Below are 5,806 nucleotides of genomic sequence, written 5' to 3' on the forward strand. Positions count from 1 at the left end.
TGGTTTTAGCAGTGAAAGTCCCATGTCCCAGGAAACCACTCAGTCCCTGGCAAACTGGATTGGTTGTTCACCCTGAGGTCCAGTTAGTGACTGATTGCTCGAGGTCAGGGAGAGAGTTTTCAGCAAAATCAAACCTGTAGGCTGGTGGTTTTAACAAACACACTCTTTCTGAATAGCAAACATAGAATCAACTCCTTCTAAGGGCATGCTCCCTGGCCTACACCTAGCCAGTGTGAATGTATGTCTGTACACAAACAGAAAGGGTATACATAGTTATGGATGTCACCAACCACTGTTGTTGGGCCTCCAGCTATCCCAGAATCTTTCCCTCAGGTGTCTTTTAATTGCAAGTGATTGGAAACCAATTCAAAAAAACTTAAAGCTAAAAAGTTGTCAGTTTTACTTTAAGTAAACAAATCACAGAGAGGGACTCTTGGTTTCTCCATTGCTTCTCACTGCTAATTCTCTCAGCATCTCTTCGATGGCATTCATTTCCTGACAAAGGATGGGAGCAGCCACTTCTCCATCTCCAAAGTCTCCATCTCCCAGATTGGCCCAGTCTGGGTCACATACTCTCCCCTCTGCCAAAATCACCATTTCCAGGCAGATGTGATGACACTGGCCAACTTCAGTCACATGCTCTCCCATTGCGGATTGGGGGCCTGAGATTGGCAGCTTCAGAGAGAAGCTGATGGTTGAAAGAAGGGAATAGCAGTTTTCCCAAAAGGAGGGAGTCAGAGTAGTACATGGTGGGCCCACTGAACAGTTTGTATCAGCTACATCTGGCAAAAGGTGCCATTTTAGTTTCACTGCCTAAAGATTCTGGTGAAACTGAAGGGAGAAACTTCACATCAGCACAAAGCGTGGATACAACCAGCCTTAGAACATCTGCACTTTATGTTGGGAGGTAAGTGAGGCAGCCTCTACCCCAAGTTACCAAGGCAGGACTAAGTCACTCACAAGGAATAGAAGTTTTCATCCATCTGCTGCTTCTCCCTTAAGTCTTTCCAGTTCAACTAAGAAGACCTTTGGGCACTAGGACAACACAGCCATTGTTTAAATGAGAGGAAGATGATGAGTTTGCTCTCAGTCAATATGGACTGTGGTCTGGGGAACAGAGTTTCTGCTGTTGACTTTAATAGCAGGAAAAAAGGATATCCCATGTGATACCATGCAACACCACCACATTCTGTTCAGGTAGACATTTGTGTAAAACCTTTCATTTCTGTCTCCAAAAGATGATTCACAGGGAAGCACTCTTACTCCACAGTGGGTCCAGGTAGGGCTCACAGACCTGCAGCTGACCTTGGTGTTTGGATTCTAGCAATAATCGTTTCTGCCCTGGGAAATATGGAATAAATAAAAGTTGAAATCTCACTAGAGTGGCCTAGATGCTCAGACAGACATGAACTTGTTGTTGTTGTTGTTCCCAAGTTTTATTCAAGAACTCATACAAAATATTCCAGATAGTTGAATTTTAATCCTCATCTTTCCCCACTTCTTCATCTTGATTAATCTGGAAGAAACGCAATTCGTAACTTCTTTGCTGTTAGCAACTACGCATAACCAATCATGTAGATTATTCTTCTTCAAATATTTTTTGGTGAGATATTTCAAATACCTTTTGGGAGAAGGCACCTCAGACATTACAGTCATCCTGCTCTTGCTTCTCTTGATTGTTACAACCCCTCCACCAAGTTTCCCAGCTTTTCCATTCACTTTGATTCTCTCCTAAAGAAACTGCTCAAAATTGGCAGCATCCATGATTCCATCTTTTGCAGGGTGGATGCAGTCAAGGGTAAACTTCAGTACTAGCTTCTTTTTTTGCCCCCGTTCGCCACAAGCTTTTTCACAGGGGCCTTGGCAGCAGCAGAGGCAGAAGGCCCCCATGAACTTTTTTGACAAGGAAAAGGTCATGGTCAAGACAAATCCCTTCTAGGCTTAAGGGGGCAGGACCCGGAGCAGTGGGAGTTCAGAGCAGGACAGAGCACTCTAAGTGTCAGCCTCAAGGGGGTGGGGGTTGGGGGGGGAGATGACGACCTGAAGGAAAGGGATGGGAAAGTCTGCCAGGCGGACCCAGAACAGCAGCACCACAGACAGCCTTTGGCAACTCCAGGCCACAGGGTAACCCACACTCGCCATTGTCTGGCGTCCAACCGGCCGGGATGACCGGGAAACGAGCCGCAGGCTGAAGGAGGCCATCTCCTCGACTGACCTCTGTATGCCTTTTTTGGTTGTTGTTAAATTTTTTTCACTTATTTTAAAAACTGGATTAAAGGAAATTAATAAAGGAAAATTTCACCTACATCAGGTATATTTAGCTCTGTGCTTCTGTCCAGATGAGTATGGATTGGTCCAGGCACCACCCAGTGAAGGAGTTTGGTAAGAGCCAGCTCTAGTAGGGCCCACAGATGGAAGCCTGAGGGTGTCTGTCCATTGCCTAGAATCACCCTCCCAACCCCACAAACCTGGCTGAATTCTCTGAAGCCCTGCTGCTCGGAGCCTTCCTCTCCTAAGGATTCCGTCAGCCCAGGGCCTCCTCTCTCCTGCTTTCCCAGTGGGCAGCTGCTCCCACTGATCTTGGATGGTGGGCAGAGAAACCACGATACCCCTGGGTAGGGTATTGAGGGAACCCTTAATTGTCTGGCCCAACTGTGAAGCTCTGAACTGGGTGCTTTTATGCCCCTTATGTCAGTTAATTCCCACAACCACCTTCTAAGACAGTCCTCCTTGTCCCTGTCTGACAGATAAGGAAATAGAGGCTCTGAAAAGGTAAATAAGTGACCACAGGACATGGACAGGACCCTGATCCATGAGAGGTAATGAAATGGCTAAGCCTTTGGGGTGTATCCTCTTTGTCCACTCCTCAGCATAAACCTGCAAGTTTGTTGTTATTGACCCTGTTCTACAGATGAGAAAACTGGGGTTCAGAGGGGCTGGTGCCCTTAACCATTCTATTCCAAGGCCTGTACCGGTAGAGATGCCAAAAGTCCTGCTTGTCTCCTTAACTGAACTGCGAGCTTGTGGAGAGCTGTGGCTGGGGTCATTCCTCCTGAAGCAGCCTACCATGCTCCCAAAGGGGCCCCAACGGGTTGAATGAAGGGGGTCCTACTGTGGGCCTTGAGGCAGGACGTGGCTCTTGCCCTTGATGGTTGCACATTCCTGCCCCCTGAGCCCAACTGTTTGTCCCTCCTTGGCTTGGAAGGTCAAGGCCTAGACGTCCTGCCTCCCAGGTCCAGCAGAAAGGATGGCTTTATACAGATCTGGTGTTAGCTGCCACCCACACCTGCCTCTCCTCAAAGTGAGGGTGAAGTCCTTCCAGGTCCCTGAGCCACTGGTGCGCTATTTTCTGAAGAAACAGTTTCCCGTCAGTTAGTGAGGAAATAGTGTACCATCTTGAAGCTGAAATAGGATCTGGAGCCACAAATGAATGTTGAGGGGGGGGGGAGAGAAGGAGAATTAGGGGCTGGCACAGAGCCACTAAAGCCTGGCTCTCCCCAGCTTCTAGTTTTTGGATGGAGATGAGCTTAAGTCCAGGATGAGGGTATCATCTGCCTAAATGAGGCAGTTTCCTGAGCCCTAAATAATTTTTTGGAGATATAATTTACATACCATACAATTCACCCTTAGGCCCTTAAGAATTTCCCCTCCGGGAGGTTTTCCCGCTTCTTAACTGCCCTGCCACACTCCCTCCATCAGCTCAGCCATCCCAGAGGGAGAGGAAAGCAGAGAGGAGCAAGTTTCCCCAGAAGAGCATTTCTTCAGTGTTGGGATCAATAAACCCGTTTGCTTAAAAGGAACCAGATGATTTCATCCTTGTAATTACAAGTTTGACGTTTGCAAATCTTGCCCAGGCTCCAAATGAGCCTCTTTGTCATGGGAGGTGGAGGAGTTTGTCTGGATGGCTGGGGTTGGGGACTGAACCTGGTGTGGTGGGAAGAGGGCCAGGCTGGTGTCAGGAGGCCTGGCTGACCATCTGTGAGGGCTGCTGGACTGCTCCCCTTCCCCTCCCCTACTCTCCAAGTTTCTGGAGGGTGATGGGAAACAGACTACACTAGGGAACTGGAGAATGCGGTGCTCTAACCACAGCGCCCTCCTGCTTAAACCCCTCCCCCAAGTCTCTGGTCTGCCTATGGCTGAGAGGCAAAGTCCCTCAGTCCAGCATTCGTGATCCCCTGACAGTCATTACTTTCCTTCGCAATCCCATCTCCCATCATTTCTCCCCATGGCACCCTGTAATCCAGCCACACTGGCCTGCCTGCGTTTCCCACATGCCTCAGTGCCTTTGCTCTAACTGTTCCCTCTACCGAGCATGACTTCCTCCCACTTCTCTGCTAGGAAAACTCATACTTTTTCTTTAAATATGAGTTCAGGGGCCTTTGATTGTCCTCTGCAGAGTGACTGCACCACAGTGTCACCTCATTCTCTCCGTTGTGTCCATTCAATATGCCAGGGAGATGGTCAGCACACCTAGGACACAGCAGTACCCTGGGTTCTGGAAGGAGTTGGCTCCCCACTAATTTGTGTTTATTTTACTTCTGTGCAGGCTTCTTGTGAGTGTCTCTCACTCCACCCTTACATTTTGTTTTAATTATTTAAAACTTGTGTGTATTTATTGTAGAAAATTTAGGAAATATAGGAAAAGAAGAGAGTCCACCACTTCAAAACAATCACTGCTAACATTTCAGTATATTTTCTTTGGCCTCTTTCTATCCACATTTCTTCACCCAGCTATGACATTCTATATGTACAGTTTTGAATGTTCCATTATGACCTAACCCTATGGTATAAGTATTTTCCCACGTAATCATATAAAACTCCTAATGGCATCTTGGCTGATCCCCTGTTGTCGGACATCTATTTAGGTTGTTTCCCATTATTCACTGTTATAAAATAAGGCTTCTGTGAACATCGTGGTTCACACATTATATTAAGGCTTTTTCTTAAAAGTTTTGGATAGTGTTTTTAGGGTCAGTTTCCAGAAATAGATCCACTATGTCAAAAGACACAGGCATTTTAAGCTTCCTGATACCTGTAGCCAAATTTCTCTTTGGCACTGCCTCTTCTCTCTTCTTGAGTCTTAAAAATCTGTTCCCTCTTCCCTCCATTTCTCTTCTCACTATCTCAGCACAGGAAATGCCAACCAAGAATAAACCAAGACCTGCAGAGAGAGATCAATGGATCAATAAGGCAGGTTGAATAATTCAACACTCAGTTCTGCTCATTCATCAACTCTTGAGTCCAAATGCATCCTCTTTTACCATATCTCCTTTTGTCTCTCTGCTGATACCTTGACACCTTGCTCTGTTCTTGGATTCTTTCCCAAATTTGACAAGCTCTAAACCATCCTTGCAGGCAGGGCTTCCCATCATGCTGTAACATGGCCTTATAAATAGGCAGCCAGAATTACTAGCCAACGTCCACCTCACCGGCCTGCTTTCCCTCTAGGAACATGAGGAATAATTAATAAAGCACACAGTAGCCCTCTTCCTCTAGATGACGCTTCTGAGTGAATGGTCAAGGAGTTCAGCTTCAGACTGTTCCAGCCCTGCCTAACTTCCTCTGTTTAGCTTGCTTCTTTCCCCTTCTCAGCCAAGCAAATTCATACTCTTTCATTAAATGTGGGTTCAGAGGCCTCTGAGAAATCTTTCTCAACTGTGCTGAGCAGAACGACTGCCCCATAGCATCCCCTGACCAATGCCTGCCCTGGAGGCTAAATGCAACCTCCTCAAGGACACCTCACAGTCTTGGTAGCTTCCCCAGCCCCACGTTATGCTAACTTCTTCTTGCTCCCTCCTGCCCAAGG

The 5,806-nt window shown here is 47.0% G+C and overlaps 1 pseudogene across 1 annotated transcript; it reads right to left on the reverse strand.

The window, feature by feature from the left end:
• Positions 1 to 1,288: 1,288 nt before the first annotated feature.
• On the reverse strand, positions 1,289 to 2,202 carry LOC309977118 (large ribosomal subunit protein eL22-like; annotated as a pseudogene). Its single transcript has 2 exons — positions 2,134 to 2,202; positions 1,289 to 1,859 (listed from the first exon to the last, which is right to left on the reverse strand). The product of its transcript is annotated as a large ribosomal subunit protein eL22-like (transcript).
• Between the last annotated feature and the right edge of the window lie 3,604 nt (positions 2,203 to 5,806).

This window comes from Leucopleurus acutus (assembly GCF_964270905.1).
Source record: "Leucopleurus acutus genome assembly, chromosome: 20".
In the NCBI taxonomy this organism is placed as follows: domain Eukaryota; kingdom Metazoa; phylum Chordata; class Mammalia; order Artiodactyla; family Delphinidae; genus Leucopleurus; species Leucopleurus acutus.